Genomic DNA, 18,957 nt, shown 5'->3' with positions numbered 1-18,957 from the left:
CTAGCGCAGAAATTCGGCACTGCAATGCTGGGAATCGTGATCGTAAGCACATAATTCGGCGTTAGCAGAGCCATGAAATTTGGCCCAATATGTAATTCGAAGTATTAGTGACTTTCATTTTGTTTTTTTAATAACCGAACAATTTCGTTTAGTGTTAAGCTTGTATAGAGAAAAGTAATAGTGCCCGTTAGAAATATGGTATTTTGCTTCCTGGTTTGAAAAGCTTAAAGTCACCTGGAAGTGGTATTTTTTCAAAATAAAGCTTTTGTCACTAATATATGTGTTTTGATGAGTGGAATGTGAATAAACAGTTAGCTAAGGTTTAAAAAAATCAGTTCTTATGTTATTTACAAATTTAAGAGTAGACCCCGACCCGAGAGGGCGCTGTTTGTGACGTCAATCGAGGCAGACTTTGCCTGTTATGCGTAGAGTAAACACACTTTTGTTTTTTCCGGCAATGCCGACCGGGTGTATTGCTGCTGAATGCAGAAAAACACTTTTTGAACTGTACCAACTCACGACTTGGACGTACATGTACTTTGCACGTGTGTTTACTATACGCATTGCAGGCAAAGTCTGCCTCGATTGACGTCACAAAAGGGGTAGGCGGAGTCAGCCCCCCAAACAACTTTATATATTTTTTAAACATATAAATCGTGACAAACAATTACTAAAAAAATTGTTTTATTGTTCGTAAGCATATACTCTTATGTTTGAAAGAAAAACAAATCTATTTCCAGGTGACTTTAATATAAAAAAGAGCGATGCAACGTGTGTAAAAAAATCATAATAAACCAACTGCGAAGTCAAATGATTTGTGACCATCATTTTGTTGTTTTATTGTTCATGAATCAAAACGTTGTTTTACTGTAATGCTTTTGTCGAAAAGAAGAAAAATCAAACAGTGCTAGCTAGAATGATGATCTGTGCTTCCTGATTTGAAATTGCTTTTTCGTTGAATCTGCCTTGTGAAGCAATAACACTAACAGTGACTGCTTCAAGTGCTAGGGTAGAACATTATGACTTCCGATTTGATCCTCGGTGTGCGATAACAAATCATTGTCAAGATAATGCTGACAACTCGTACCTTTTGCAGATAGTTACTCTTTTTCGGCCATGACTTGAATCTATACTCATATGTAGTACATATTTATGCTAAAAAATGCAATTAAATTGACCTGTATAATCTTCAGCTTCATTAGTCCTCAGTAAAAAAAAAAAAAAAAAAAAAAAAAAAGAGCAAAGAACCTGTACAAATTTATATATTTTACATTTTATAGTTATATCATTTATCGGGAATAAACAGTACAATAATGCACATTAATTAGGTTAAAAACATGGAAAAAATTACAGCAGAAAGGAATTCAAATACACTTGGTTAAAAACATTGAAAAATACAGCAAAGAGCAATTTAAATACAGTAAAGAAAGAAAAAAAAACAGCTGGAGCCCGAAGGATTGCCTAAAATTATTGTTCGTCTCCTGGAACGAGAACTATTTACGTGACACTGTTTTACTCGACTGAACAACTGCAGCACTTCAAAGTTGACAATACTTTTAATAATACCTTCTAACATCATTCTCTTCAAACTGTGTAAGTTTACTGTAAATCTGTGGCATTGTGTTTTGTGTCGTACAAAAAGTACCTAATAGTATACCCTTTAAATCCATTATACACTTTCGGAACAGAAAAAAACACAAATAATTCACAGATTTACAAATAACTTACAGGGTTTACAAAAGGTTATGGTGAAAGACTTCTCTTGAAAAATTATTCCATGAAATGCTTTACTTTTTGAGAAAAGATTAAAACAATTATCAATTCATTCTCGTTGTCGAGAATTTCAGATTTATTTTGAACACATGTCATTACACGGCGAAACGTGAGGAAACAAGGATAGGTTTTCCTGTGATTTTCTCCCGACTCCGATGACCGATTGAGCCTAAATTTTCACAGGTTTGTTGTTTTATATGTAATTTGTGATACACGAAGTGTGGGCCTTGGACAATACTGTTTACTGAAAGTGTATAATGGCTTTAAAGGGAAAGTATACCTTGAAACCGTTCGACTGGTTCATCCGATAACAATGTATATGTACATGCATACAATAAACTAACCCGTGAAATATTCATTTTTTTAGGTGGTCGCGTGTTTTTAGATATCGCCTATAAATCGGAGCGGTTTTTGTCTGCCCATGAGGAACATAGTAACTGAAATACACGATCTGAGAAACGAATCTGGCAGTAACGCTTCTCAGATTCAAATTGTAGGGGGATACAAACTGATATACTTTTCAGTGTGTAAGTTAATGCTGAACAAACTTCATTGGTAAAGCACTGTTGTTGATATAAAATATGGCTTGACAAAAACGTAGCTTTTTTAGAAAGAGGTAATTTTCATTATGGGGAAAAAAGGGAAATGTTTCAAGCATGAAGCTGTTCTCAGGCCTCCGAAAACACACTATTCCCTGTAGCAATGTGATTTTTCTTCGATGACCAACTATGCCCATATTTTGTACAACTAAGTTATGTTTATGCGTGTTGTGATACACACAATGGGAATAATGGTCTTCGGCATTTACCAAAAGTGTACCCTGCCCTTTAAGACACTGAGCAAGAGGCAAAGATGATATACAATATACAGTTACCCGTCCAACATATAATGCATTCAAAAACATCTGAACGAATCGTTCGTAATTGAACCCACGCGCTTACAAAAATCTGGACAAAACATCTCACTTGATTGCAAAAAGTTGAAAGGAAAAGTGAGCCATTATTCCCGTCATGTACTGTAGTGTGAGACAATTATACCCCGATCCTATAGTACCTTGGAGTGCGTGCAGCAATCAATCGGAAAGTGAATGCGTTTTATTTGTCCGCCAATGGGATTTGATCTGGCAAGCTGGGATAAAAAAGGAAAATTGTACGATGCTGGAAATTATCCGGACTCTGAGGTAATCAATGTGCCATGTTTGCTGCATTAATCTTGTATCGGCGAACGTGTGCAAAACGCAGTTCGAATATAATGACACCGACTGGAACAAATGTGGACATCGAATTCGGCTCATGTTTAAGACGGTCTTTTATTGTGCGACATGAAATCCATTATTCAAATTTTTTGAAGTCAAATGTTTTCCCAAGGGTGCTTTGAGGAGTATGAAAAAGGTTTTTTTATGGACTTGCTGTCAATTGTTGATGTTAATGTATTCAAGCGGAAACGTTGTAAAGTGAGTTATAGTGTGATGCATCGTTGGTACAGTTACAACATAATTTTAATTTCTACCATTTTCCCTTGAAGTAGGAACTATATTGATACTTAGCTGTTTGTTCAGGAAGTTGTATTTAAAGCCATTGGACATTTTCGGTACAGAATTTTTTTGTTTAAAGTTCACAGATTTACAAACAACTTACATTTACAGTAGGTAATGGTGAAAGACTTCTCTTGAAATATTATATATAAAACAACAAACCTGTGAAATGATTTAGGCTCAATCGGTCATCGGAGTCGGGAGAAAATAACGGGAAAACCTACCCTTGTTTCCGCACGTTTCGTCGTGTCATGACATGTGTTCAAAATAAATCCGAAATTCTCGACAACGAGAATTGACAATTGTTGTAATGTTTTCTCAAAAAGTAAAGCATGTCATGGAATAATCTTTCAAGAGAAATCTTTCACCAATACCTTCTGTAAACCCTGTAAGATATTTGTAAATCTGTGAACTTTTTTTTCTGTTCCGAAAGTGTATAAAATGGCTTTAAAGGCAGTGGCGACACTATTGGTAATTACTCAAAGTAACTATTAGCATAAAACATATTTTGGTAATGAGTAATGGGGAGAAATTGATAGTATAAAACAAAGTGGGAAACGGCTCCCTCTGAAGTAATGCAGTTTTCGAGACAGAAGTAATTCCACGAATTTGATTTCGAGACCTCAGATTTAGCATTTGAGGTCTTGAAATCAAGCATCTAAACGCACACAACTTTGTATGACAAAAGTGTTTTTTTTTTCTTCATTATTATCTCGCAACTTCGACGACCGATTGAGTTCAAATTTCCACAGGTTTGTTATGTTATGCATTATGTCGAGATACACCAAGTGTGAAGACTGGTCTTTGACAATTACCTATAGTGTCCCGTGTCTTTAAAAAATAGTGTGTATATTTGTATAACATGCACACATTTGACGGTTATCACGCTGTCACCATCTTGGTCAAGTTCACTGTTTCTAATAACAGTATTGAATGCTAACATTGATTGCGCAAGGCACCAGACTGTTATTTCGTCCTGCGCTTTTGGTTACATTGAGTTGGAATGGAGTAAAATCAAGATGACCACACCGTGATAAAGGTCTATTGGCTACGAGGACTTAATTAATTGGAAAAACATCACTATTCTCAGTAAACATTGAGTGAAGATGCATTATACAAAGCGTATGTTACCCCCTTATGAGTTGGATAATTCTTGATGTCGTTTTTAAAAGATAACAAACACCTCCACAAACCCAGACTTGTGAACTTGTAAACCATTACATTTGTATACGTCTATTTTATAGTGCTTTTCATTCGGTGTACGCTAGAACGGTAACTGGGTTCCCCTTAAAACCAGTTCATTATTCCCCTTCCGTGCCATATATTCAAAGAAGCAGGGAAACAGCCAGCCGTGGCTAGAACATTAACACCTTGAGTGCATTAAGGATTATCATGCATTATAAAGTGATATATGACGTGTGAAAATTGAACGTGCCTTAGACGGGCAATTACCCACTGCACTATTAAATACAGTCAGGATGTTTTGCATTGTCTCTGTTTGTCATGGTCAGTGAACTTGCAGATTGCGCAACACTTTCACAAATCCTGATTGACCCTGAATCTGTGTCAAAATAACCCATATTGGGTCAACCTGACGCAGAATATGAGCTAAAATAATTTGTTTTAACAAGCATCGGGTCAAACTGACCCATAAAAGAGTTAGGGCCCCTGGGATCCAGCACATGGTCAGTTCTAGTTTTAACAGTAGTACACATATGCATACTCATTAAAACAATGCAATTTTGATTAAACTGATCTGTTGTTGTTAATAGTGGATACAATAAATTCTAAGAAACAACGTGTAACACCTAAAAGTGCATACAAGCCAAGCATGCCAAACCATTACGCATGTTTTCAAATCATCATAATTTAAGCCGTTATTAATTGTGCGTTACCGGGCCATTGGCAACAACCTAAGTTGAGTCACCATATAGTCAACAAAACTATAAGCATTAAGCCAAACAGAAAATGTTCCTTGGTTAATTTGTTCTTCTTCGTCTTTTCTCCCTCTATCTTTGATGTCTTCTTCTTCTCCTCCTATAGCTTGAAGCAATATACCTCAATTAGTGCGTCAAATCATGACGTATCCAGGACAATAATTAACAGGCAATAAACGAGCACTTAATTGGATTTCAGTTAAAGACACTGGACACTATTGGTAATTGTCAAAGACTAGTCTTCACAGTATGTGTATCTCAACACTTTCGAGACCTCAAATTCTAAATCTGAGGTATCGAAATCAAATTCGTGGAAAATTGCTTCCTTCTCGAAAACTGCGTCACCTCAGAGGGAGCCGTTTATTTACAATGTTTTATCTTATCAACCTCTCCCCATTATACTCGTTACCAAGTTAGGTTTTACGATAATAATTATTTTGAGTAATTACCAATAGTGTCCACTGCCTTTAAATGAACTCTGTAAAGTGACATAATAGAGTGGTTATAGACGATGTGCCCTGTGACATCACACGTTTCCAAAAGAGCCACAGAGCCTGGACTTCCTGCAGGCACGATTTGTACACAGCCTAATGGAAGAAATTATAATAAATATCTTATTTTTTATGGAGATTGCACTGTCTAATTCTTATCAACTTTTGATATGATGAAAGGGGGCACATCTCAAAACTTGTCCAGCTTTTACTTTCATAATTATTGGATTTATGTGGAAATGATGACACAAAATGTCAACTTTCCCATATGACCTGTGCAGTAATGTGCCTGCCAGAATACTCAAAGAATGTACAAGGTCACACTTATATTGTAAACAAAGTTCACATGGTCTATATATAAAGCTGTGGGTGGAGTTTCTCCCTTTTGATATCTCATTATTCTCAACCATGTTAAACAGCATTCAAGAGGCAAATGTTTTCAAAGGCACTGTACACCTTTTGAATGTCAAAGATCAGTATTCTCACTTGGTGTATCCCAATTATGCTTAAAAACAGTTGGGCCCTATTGATCATCGACGTTGCAAGAGAATAATGTCACAGAAAAAAAACAATCTTTGTTGCACAAATTTGTGTACGTTCAGATGCCCAAAGGCTTCAAGCCAAAAGTATTTTATTGTTTGCGTGATAAGTACCTCTCTCTCAAAAACTACGTTGCTTCATCAAATGTAGCCGTTTCTCGCATTGATTGTGTTTTACATTGTTTCTAAGTCAGGTTTTGATGCGAACATAGTAATTGCCTGGAAACTATTGGAAATTACTAAAAAAAAATAATAATATAATAAAATCTTACTTGTTAACGAGTAATGGGGAGCTGTTGTTAGTATAAAACATTGTGAGAAACAGCTCCCTCCGAAGAAGCGTAGTTTTCGAAAAAGAAGTAGTTTTCCAAGTCGTCGACTAACACGTTCGGCCATTTTATGGGAGTCAAGTTTGTGACTCCTTTAAATGGCCGACCGTGTTGGTTCGCAAAGTATAAGGAAACCATGAAATTTCGAGGCAAACATTTGTGTGGATCTTTATTCTACTTGTAAAACATCTTTCTAACCAAATGCATTTCATAACAAACGGTTACAGACGCTTGTTATAGACCAACTCGTCCAATCCAAGGCAACGTGTTCCTTTAAGTACTTTCCGGGTAAATTCTGGACCCGAGAGGGTTTGAGAGCGTAGACCAAGTTCACAGGAAAGAGGCGCGTTGCCATTACAAACGTCGTATTAAGGTTCATAGAGTACATCCAAGCTATACTATTCCATTCCGCTGAAAAGCACTGAACACCTTTTGTACGTTTTAAAAACAAGTCTTTTCACTTGGTGTATCTCAACATATGCATAAATTAAAAAAACCTGCGGTCAATTGGTTGTCGAAGTTGCGAGAGAATAATGGTAGAAAATACACACTCTTGTCACACAAACTGTGCTTTTAGATGCTTTGCATTCGAGACCTCAGCTGAGGTCTCGAATTCAATTTCAAATGTTTAAGTAATAATAATAATAATAGCCGTATTTATAACGCGCCTTTTGCCAAAGGATACAAAGCGCCAGGTGTTATAACTGCAAGGAGTGGGGCGAATTTTGAGATATAAGACCTAATCCTTAAGCACCATGTAATGGTTTACAAGATGCTGTGGCGCAATGTGCTGCCAATCCAGCCAGGAACACCGGGGCGAACCCCTTCTCTTTTCGATAAGTGCACTGGGTTCTTTAACACGCGTTTACACAACACGTGGGACCAACGGCCTTACGTCCCATCCGAAGGACGAAGCAATGGTTGTGTGTCTTGCTTAAGGACACAAGTGTCAAGGCTGGGGATTCGAACCCCAGAGTTTGAATTCGGTACTCTTAACCGCTCGGAAAAACTACGTCACTTCAGAGGCAGCCGTTTATCACAATGTTCTGTCCATTGCTCCTTTTCAAGAAATTTTGTTTGCTAACACTTATTTTGACTAAGTGCCAATATTGTCCAGTGTCTAAAGAATTACCGCGATATTCAAGATAACCTGTTACATATAACGGCGAGCAAAAATTCCGACAAATTGAGTTAAACTTAGTTAAAAGGTGCAATTTATTGCTACCTGTACTGTAGCAAGTTTGTAATGACGTAGAGCGATGTCATTTCCAAACACTACACGTTTGGTAATATGTTTCTTGGCAATGTGAGATTGCACTCTTCCCGAACCCAGTAAAACATCATACGTCATTACGTTCACACCGATTGTTTTCGTTCATCAGAAAGGAATAAAAATGTACGCTCCCAACATTTTCTTCTATAAAGATGGCTTAATAACAAGTTAGCCGAACATCAACAATATGACATAATTACAACAGCAATGCTACCCCAAACCCACTTAATGCCACACATAATTTCATAACTATCGACCCGGACGAGACATGGCCCTTACATCGTTGAAAAACAAAATCACGCCGGTCGGGTTACAGGCTATTGAATTCTGTATCTCTACCGCGGCTGTAACGATTTTTCCCTTTTTCTCCTTAGTCCACCCACTCTCCCTCTCTCTCTCTCTCTCTTCCTCTCTCTGCGCGGGCGTTGCGTTTCAGCTGTGGGGTGTCTAGGCAACAATTCACGGTGTTTACTTACGCCGGCAAAAGAGAGTTTGTCCCGTTTCCCCTTTCATCGGAGGCAGCCCCCGTACCCATTGGTAAGGGGATCAATGTTCACACAATCGGATGCGGTATTAATATTGCCATACATGTCTCATGAATGTGTGTACTTTAATAGGGGGGACCAGTCTGTTAGCGCAGGCGCTACACTAATGCAGTTCTATTAACATTTAGTGATGCGTGTCTGATGTGACGAAGGTGCATCAACTCGAAAGTCATTGTAATTAGTCTTCGGTATACAGGAATCACTTTTACATTATAATGTTTTTCTTGTTCAAGCAACCTTGACTCAATACCTATACGCTCGGGCGAAACCAACAGTCTTATTTCATGCATTTTAATATAAAGCTATGTAGTGTTACAGGGAAACACACTTCAACACGCAATGCAGTGCCATGGTATCACTTTAACATTATTATTATTATTATTATTAATTTTAATATTCCAGCAACCCACACCTAATAATAACTTAGGCAAAACCAATGGAACGGTTGTTCCATCCATGTACATAATAGCTCTGTCATGTCACTGGAACCACACTTCAACACGTAATACAGGACCGTGCGGGTATTTGTTTTATTTCTCTCATCGTGGATGAATCAATGCTTCTTTGAGGGTGGGGGGGGGGGGGGGGCAAGTCATCATTAGCTCCGACACCGTAGATATTTCTGAGCCGGATTGAATTAAAGTGCATTCTTTATAAACTCATGATAAGTGTATCTGGCAATGTAACAAATATAAACTGCGCAGTCATTTCTAAAACCATGACTGGGTTATGATTAAAGGAGTAACATGGTAGCGACGAGTTCTTTAATTTAACGGCCTTTTAGAATAGCCCGCATCGCCAGTAACAAGAAACGTCTTGCACCAAGACTATAGCGCGTAGTATCCGACTACAACCGAGTTTATAAACAGAGCTCCAGCTGGTCATAACTGTTTAAACACCCCCACGTGTGGCGCTCTCCACCTATAGGAATAGCGCAACTGTATTTACGAAAGGTATTTAATAATACTAGCGGGAAACCTGCGCTACGCGCGGGTCCCGCTATGAATTTTTTACAAAAAAAAACAAGTGTTTTGCCATAGTATTTGTGATGAGAGGTTAATTCACGTTGTGATAACACCGGGAAGTGAGTGTTGTACTCCCGGGACCCGGGTGTTCCATAATAGGTAGATTACAGTTCATGTTTATGTTTACATACCCCCAATGTGAGTTCAGCTTTGAAAGGCCTGAACTTGTTGCAACTAATCGCTTTTTTTTTTTTAAGCAAGGCAAGGCAGCCAGTGCGTTTACTTAACCAGTTTTAATATCAGAAGACCAGGCTTACACATAACGTCTGATAACACACAATACGATGAGCAGAACTGCTATTGACGTACACGCGGATAATCAATTGCCTCATCGAAACGTGTGAATATAGCATCTTACCCATCTCTGTGTTAAAGAGCTACGGGTGTATTCTTCATAATCGGGTAACGGCTGTAGCGACATGCAGACAAGCTGGCGCGTTGCGGTGAGGCTATGTGTAGACATCGTTTATCAGCTCGTGTCAAACCTGAGGGATTGGGGTAGGATGGTTTTTAGTCTGGCAAAGCGAGTGATAAGTAGGTCATCTTGCGGGAAAATTATTTCATAGTTTTTTTTTAACGGATGGTGGCTATAATTTGAGAAGTAAACATTCAGCGTACACCATTGGACTGCTTGATTATACGTCCATTTGTACTGGGAAATGCTGGTTTAAAAACACGTACATTTAAAAACACACCCCCCCCCAAAAAAAAAAAAAAAAAAAAAAAAAAAGATTTCGAAGCAAATTTTCTTATTTCTAAAATAAGCTGTATTTACGTTTAAACAACCGAACAAACCCGTGAACGAGTCCACAAGTACATTACTCACGGTAAGTTTTCACATGTTTTCTTCAACTGTTATATCAACACTGACAGCCGTTCTACACATTTCTCAACACACACTCTCAATAATGTATCTTTGTGGAGCATTGTGTTGTTCTTTCCCATTAGACTTCGTACGCAAAATATCCTTGTGGAACACCCAGTCTTTACAATTCGTACACGGAGTCATTTCATTCCCATGTTTGTTTTGTTATTGGTCTCCTCAAGGTACCGAAAATGAACACAATTTTGTTCTCCGCCACGGCCACCATTTTAAAATATAATGATGTGCATGTGAACATGACCTTTCTCTAACCGATTTATGCACGCCATTCAGAAAGTAAACGCGTATGGAAGTTAGAATAAGAAAGGGAATTAAGAATGACTGAAATGGATGAAGAAAAATTATCAGTACAAAGAGCAGTACTGTACACGCCACCTGCTTGTAATGTCAGTAATGCGATTTTCTTGTTCGTAGTATTAACTTCAATGCGTTATGAAAACCACAAATAAAAGATCTTCTTTCAATAATAAGAGACGATACGTTTTATTCGCGAAGACAAGTTATTGTTATTCAGCGCCTTGATCCAGTGTCTAGGATATGTGCGCTTTATAAGGACTTTGTATTTTTACTCCATTCTTATCGCGTGAAGGTCAAACTTTAAAGCAATTAAAAGGGCAAATCACAACACTAACCAAACATTTGCTCAGTGTCTTGATACTTTCCATTATGTGTATTTGAATAAAAAATCAGCTAAAAAAAAAAAGGCATCCTCACAAACAGTATGCGTACGTGCCTTTAACAAAACACAAGCCCCAACTACAAAGTAATCCAATTTGAACTCCAGTGTCATTTAATTTGTCTTGGGTGATGTGGTGAGCCACGTGACTGATTATGTCATTACATCGTTCCGGCGAGCAATTTTCCCTGAAATCACTGAGTGAAATAAAATCCCAACGGGAAACCTTGGTACAGTCAATCACACTAAACACAATGGATATTTGCTGAAATGCATTTAACATGATAGGGGAACAATAGTAACCGCACGAAAAACCTTGCAGTAATTGTATCATTGTGCTAAATTACTGGGTCGGTCGCAGAACAACACTGGATTCAAAGGCAATCATTACACAGCGGTTCCTTTTGTTTGGACTAGAAGCTGTATTATTATGTGCCTTCAATCTTCAATCTTCAAGGATGAAATCCTTATTCAGCCATCTATAGCTATACCAGGATGGTAAAGAAGTGACGTCACAGGCAAAGTGCATAAGAACTAAGGTGAAGTTTGATGATTTGGACATAGACAAATCATCAAACTTCACCTTATTTCTATATAAACGTTCTTGTATGACACAACATTATGATGACTCGTTTTTAAAGCAATGTCTGCTTGTTTGGGAAGGAGTTATTGCTCAACGATCTTTCATGCGTTGCACTTTCTTTGTATACTTTTGTGTTGGTAATAATGGTGCTTCGTTTGTGTTCCATTTTGTTCACTCATTTCAAAAAAGTTGTAACACCATAGAAATCACTTTGGGTTTATAGGAAATGGGTATTTTAGAGTTTTTAATTTCAACGTTTTAAGGGTGACTTCCACACTTTTTGATGGCGCAAATGACAATTATGCGTGCATACTTATTTAATTAATTTATTTAATTTTCCTGTATTTCCTGTATTTATTTATTTTCCTGTACTAGACATTTTTGTGTAAGCGCGGTGATTTAGTTTTCTAATTATAGAGCGTATTTTAAATGTCGCTTATTAATATGCTCCGATACGTTCTCAACAGCCTCCCCACAGTAGGAATTTTTGTGCACAGAACTGTCGGAGAAAAAAGGAAAAGTGAAAACGTGTAAATTCGACAACAGTTTAATGCTCAATCTTAACACGTTTGGCACCCTCGGATGGCCATTTTTAAGGGCTTTCGTCTCGTATAAACTTATATTCATGACGATTTTTAAGGCAGTTGTTAAGGCCGCATGAACTGTGTGTATGGTTTAACAAACACACGACACTGTGACGAATAGAAGGAAGTAAACAATTCACTGGGAAAATGGCCACAGGGAGTGGAGCTGCTACCCAGCATCAACTGTGTTTTCGTCATCATCAAAACTTTTTTTTTTTTTTTTTACAGGAAATAGTCATTTTTTTTCACAAGCAAGCAAGAATCCTGTATTTCTTTCCATATTCCCAACACGGAACCTTAAATCAAATTATCCATTGTGATTTGTTTAATATCAAGGGCCCCCTTTTTGATCTTTAAACAAGGATACTATTCTACACACAAACAAGACAAGGGTTACCTGCAAGATTTACTACAAAAACAATGCGTTTCCACTAAGTGCATTTAATAGTCCCATCCTTTTCAGAAAAAAAACTGACCCCGCCTTCGTATTGAGAGATCAAGTCTGACCTAGTTAATTAATGTAAACGCTGTTTTACACAGTTACCAGGCACATACAGTCATACCAGTATGCGTGATAAATAATAACAACAATAGTATTAACTGAAAAAATGACTATTTAGAGAAAAATAATGTTGTCTTTTACCCATATATCGATGTGTGTTAGGAGTCATGTCAGGCAACTATATCCTTTCGCAGCGATATTCACGAATGAGTTGAGCTCTGGTCAACTGCTGCGAATTGTTCATTGCGAAATTATGAAGTCGAAATTCGTATCGCAATAACAATCGGAGATAGATGCACCGAGCTTTACCCGTAATTCGGGTCACTTTTTATTGCCATGGAATTGTTTTCTTCTTTCGAGTTTAGCTATGTGCGGGTTACTGTCCATCTGAGACGAGAGATATGAAGTCAAATGGTTATAATAATTTTAGAATGATAAGATGCTTATAATAATATGAACTTGGGCAAACATTTCAACCCAATCAAGATTGATGTAATCCGAATCATTGTACGATTTGGTATAATTGTTAAACACACAAGGCAAGGTGGGGCCCGTTGTTGGGGATTCAATTGTTTATTCCGTTATTAATTATTTATTTTTTTGTATCACATCTTTTGATCCCATGCACACCAATATTAAGAATGTCTCTTTTTTCCCGTTGATTTAGCTAGAGTCTCCCCCTTAATAATGGGTGACGCTGTGTGAATTATTCCCCCTTGATTTCTTTTTTTTTTTTTTTTTTTTTTGGGGGGGGGGGGTGCCACAGCCGGGGCTCTTAAAGGGAAGGTACGTACGTTTGGTAAATTACTCAAAACAAATATTAACTTAAAAACTGACTTGGTAACGAGCATAATGTGAGAGCTGTTGATAGTATAAAACATTGTGGGAAACGACTCTCTCTAAAGTAACGTGTGTTTTTTTTTTTGAGAAAGAGGTAATTTCTCACTCAAATATTAAAATACTTCTAGGTCTTTCATCTCTATCTTCAAGCACACCAATTCGTCCAACAAGGGTGTGTTTTTTCTTTCGTCATTTTTTCTCGCAACTTCGATGACCAATCATGGAGTTGAGCCCAACATTTCACAGGTTTGTTATTATGCTTATGAATGGATACACCTAGTGAGAAGACTGGTCTTTGACATTATTACCACACGTGTACAGTGCCTTTAAAGCCCCCCCCCCCTCAGGTCAGAAGCTCATTATTTAAGAGGATTAAGGATGTATATCTTGTTGTAGAAAGTGGTACGAGACACCGCGTTAAAATAGAGAGAGGGATCCTCGCCCCCATAAATATGTAGACTCGGCAAGACTAGGAGATACTTCACAGATATATATCTATTTCAATTTTCCCGAGTGCTCTTTTCTTGAGGGGTCTTTTTTAATGCGATCAGACAACAAGAGGTTCCCTCGAGTAGTGAAATCCAAAACCCACCGAAGTTGTAAATAATAGAAAAGCGGAGGATGTGGAATGATTGGAAATAAATGGTTAATAACATACGTTTTGCATCAGCATTAAAGGCAGTGGACACTATTGGTAATTACTCAAAAATAATTATCAGCATAAACCTAACTCGGTAACGAGTAATGGGGAGAGGTTGATAGTATAAAACATTGTGAGAAACTGCTCCCCTTGAAGTGCCATAGTTTTCGAGAAAGAAGTAATTTTCCACGAATTTGATTTCGAGACCTCAAGTTTTAATAGAACTTGATGTCTCGAAATCAAGCAGGAAAGCACACAACTTCCTGTGACAAGGGTGTTTTTTTCTTTCAAAGTTATCTCGCAACTTCGACGACCAATCGAGCTCAAATTTTTACAGGTTTGTTATTTTATGCATATGTTGATATACCACAAGTGAGAAGACTGGTCTTTGACAATGAGCAATAGTGTCCACTGTCTTTAAACAAATTGACTGTTTGTCAAGAAGGTGATTTTAAGCTATTGAGTTTTATAAAGAAGTATTAATTCCACTTTCTAATAAATTGCATTGCAAAACGCAGTATTTTCCGATGAAGTAAAGAAGAAAGAACAAAAAGTGAGACAATTGTTTGTTTAACAACAATAATGGTTAGTAATTATTGCAATGTGCTTTCGTTTGTTAAACTTATGTGGCGTGTCATGACCTTGCGGTTTAGAGCACGGGATTCAAGCTCTGGGCCAATTTCATACAGCTGCTTAAAGACACTGGACACCTTTTGGTAATTGTCAAAGACCAGTCTTCTCACTTTGTGTATCTCACTGATGTACATACATGTATAGTATACCGACTGGATAGCGGGTTATGTTGCATGGGCACAAGCCTGTGAAGTCACCATGCGCCATTTTGAAACACTCAAATAGCTATGCACATAGCGTACACAAAATACGATGTTTTTTTTTGGTTTATGTAAAGAAGGAGTTTTGTGGCATAAACATGTTTTTCATTTTTCTACAATTTTTTTTAATCACGTAGATATAATGCAAAAAAATTGAAGTTTAGTCGGAAAAACCCCTTATTATAATCAATCGCGAAAAATATATAGAGATGATAGTCTCTATTCTTACAAGCGGACATTTTGCTGAACAGTTTTGGCTACAAAACGGGAAATTGTAGACACAGAATAAATATGTGCAGTTTTGGGTGTTTCAAAATGGCGTCTGTGGTGATTTCAACGAACGCATTCAACCCGCTGTCCAGTCGGTATGCCTATGATAGAGATCAGTGGAGTATCTCAACAAAATATGCAAACAAGAACAAACCTGTGTAGATTTGAACTCAATTGGTCGTTAAATTTGCGAGAGAATAATGGAGGAAAAACATCCTTGTGCTTTCAGAGGTCTCGAAATCAAAAAGGTTTATCGCGAATAGCAAAGTATCAAGAGAGGGCGCTGTTGAACCCACACAATAGACCTTTTCGCAAATACCGGGCGCGCGCGTAAAGCTAGGAATTAGGTGCATTGTGGTCTAGCTGGTATCCAAATTTGATCCATATCTATCCCACAATGCACCTCATTCAACAGTCTGCGCTTGCGCATTGGTATTTGCGATAAGGTCTATGATAAAAAATAATAGGCATAACAACGTCCACCGCGGTAACAAGTGCCCCGTCTGCCTACCCCTAACGCAAATCGTGATAAACCTTATTCAAATGTAAAAGTGAGCAATTAATCCTTTCTAAAAAAAACCCACCACACATTATAGTGTCGATGAGATCCAGCCGTTGGCTCCGCGGCAACTGCGTTTTAAACATAATTATGATGAGTTTGGGTGATTTGTCCCATCACAACTAGGAACTAACTTTTTTTTTTTTTTTTAAATCTTTGTTTTATTGCCCCAATACCCTGTAGTTCTCATAAATTTACTACAATATTATCTACAAAATTGTAATGTAACTCACCAAATTAAAAATTGTTTTGTTTTTCCCGATCTTCTGTTGTCTAAAACGTTAAACTAAAAGTATCTTAATGAGCTTGCAGTAAATATAAGAATAATAATGAACCGTTTTTGTAGAGCGCATACAAATTATCACAATCACAGAGAAGTCTCTATGCGAGTACAAAGACTGGATAACGAGTTAATACACTGACTATACTTCTATTAATTTTGTTCAATGTGTTAGATACATCGGAAAATGCAGTCAATCATCTAGTATTCACAGAACAGAGTGTCACTCAGAGACAAGAAGCTTGTCATAGTGTTTTTCAGTCAAATGAAATGTAAATTGTTCGTTTTGGGAAAAAGTAGCATTTCCCATATTCATTGATGTCTCCTTCAGCAGCCGCATCACGACGAGCTCAAATTTCCACAGGTTTGTTATTTTATGCATATGTTGAGATACATGAATCTTTGACAACTACCAAAGGTGTCCAGTGTCTCGGATACTGTAATAATTTGAAATTTATCCAGGTGCTTTTCCCTGAAGATTTGAACACTGACAACAATCACACGATGACCTTTTGACCATAACGCCCCTGAGAACAACTTTTAATCGGCAATGTTGCTCTTTTTATAAAATATTTTGATGAAGGGCTGCAAGTTTCGAAAACTTAGAACAGTAAACAGTTTAAACCCCTAGCTCAACACAGGTTAAAAAAACCATATTGATCAAAGATGACCCTCGGAAATGGTGGCCGTTTTGAATTCCCACACTGCCTTGAACACCATTAAGTGACACATTACTTCCCGTTCCATGTAACAATTCTGAAAGCATGAGGAAATGTTGTATAAAATTGTAAACAAAAACAATTTTTTTTTTTACTTCACCCAGTGTCAAACACACGGTTGACATGATAACAGTTGACATTCAAGTGACCATTGCTATGCCCCAAATAAATATTGGGAAAAGTAATGCAAAACTGTGCTGACTGAGTTCAAATGTTTTAGGGCACAATGTGAATGTCCCAAGACCCCAAAGCCCCCGTAGTTTCAATATGACGATAATCAGGAAAGAGAAGTTTCAAACAAATCAACAATTGATATTACTGGCTATTATGTAATTTCAAATAAATATTTGCTGTTATTGTTATTATATTTAGTTGGCATAAAAACACATACAAAATACAAACATTAGCAATACAAAAGCCAGGGACATAATGCCCGCAATTAAAACATGTTACTGAAAAACTGTAGCCCGAAGGCATGTTATTAAAATATCTCTGGCCAATAATGTAAACAATCTATACACAAAACAAATTACATTAATAATAAAACAGGATTGCATATATTTTTTCTTAATTGCGTAGAGTCAGATTTGATCTCAGCTTACTCAGTTGGCAGGTCGAAAAGAAACCTGATAATTCCATCGGTGCAACGGTGTGCGTTTAAAATATTTCGAAACGAAAAACTTGTTTGTGGTAAACGATCTCAATAAGTATTATATTATTAAGTCAACCTCAGTGAGGTAGAACCTCAGGAACACTGTGCGGATTGTCCCCACGATCACCTACATTCATATCACACACAGTATCATGCTATATAATGCAAGTGCATGTAACTTACACATATTAATACACACATTTTTATGTGGACACTGCATGTAGACGACCGACATTAAAGGCAGTGGACACTATTGGTAATTGTCAAAAATCAGTCTTCTCACTTGGTGTATCTCAACATAACATAAAATAACAAACCTGTGAAAATTTGAGCTCAATCGTTCGTCGAAAGTGCGAGATAATAAAATAAGAAAAAACACCCTTGTCACACGAAGTTGTGTGGATTTTTTGATGGTTGATTTCAATATCTCAAATTCTAAACTTGTCTCGAAATCAAATTCGTGGAAAATTACTTCTTTCTCGAAAACTATGTCACTTCAGAGGGAGCCGTTTCTCACAATGTTTTATACCATCAACCTTTCCCCATTACTCATTACCAAGTAAAGTTTTATGCTAATAATTATTTTGAGTGATTACCAATAGTGTTCACTGCCTTTAAGCTGTGTTTTGATAGGTCCGAATTGATATTTGCCAGCAGCACCCGTATCACCTCCGACCAATCAAAACACATGGAAAGCTTACGTCACTGCACGATTATCCAATGAAATAGTTGACCAATGAAATCACTGTTTCTGAAAAGCAAGTACCTGACGGGTTTCAGGGTACCAATGTACAGTCTATCATGCATCTCTAGTAACAAGCACTTGTTGGCGCACTAGATTGCGAACTAATATAAAAATACATTGAATATCAACAATTATTTTACAATACGATTATTGCATTCTAAACATGACTTTGTTTTAACGTTGATACTCTCATAGGTTTGACACTCTGACATTGAAATGTCGGTTTCATCGAAAAATATGTCATCCGGAGATCGAGTCCCTCATGTGAAATTAACATGGGTTGGGGGAAGATGATTCAATAGAGGGCGCTATCAGAAGAAGTTTGTACATAGTTCGCCGTACAAGTGGTTCAAAATCTCCAGGGGGCAGGTCTCCTGCCACCCCGGTTTTACAATACTATTGTATCAAACGAAATTACAGTAATATTAGCGTTGCTTCAGTGTAAGTCTTTATTATTGTCACTGCTGTTGTCGTTACTATTATGTGTAATCTCTGTAGTTGTATTGGACGACTCATGTCTGTTCAGATGGACATTCTTCGAGTTCAAAACTTCCATTCGAGACGCCCTCTCGCGGCACAATGCTGACTGCAACCGTAGCTTCATATGACGGTGGGTCGTAGTTGGTTTCAGTATAGCCGGGTAATCGTGGTACAGCCATCGCAGAACACGGCCCGTTAAGCTCATTAACTTGTTGCTGTGGATTCAACCCGCAACTCACGGAACTGATGGGTGTTGCTGTGTTCG

Source organism: Asterias rubens, chromosome 4 (genome assembly GCF_902459465.1).
Source record: "Asterias rubens chromosome 4, eAstRub1.3, whole genome shotgun sequence".
Classification (NCBI taxonomy): Eukaryota; Metazoa; Echinodermata; class Asteroidea; order Forcipulatida; family Asteriidae; genus Asterias; species Asterias rubens.
This window is presented reverse-complemented; position numbering follows the sequence as displayed.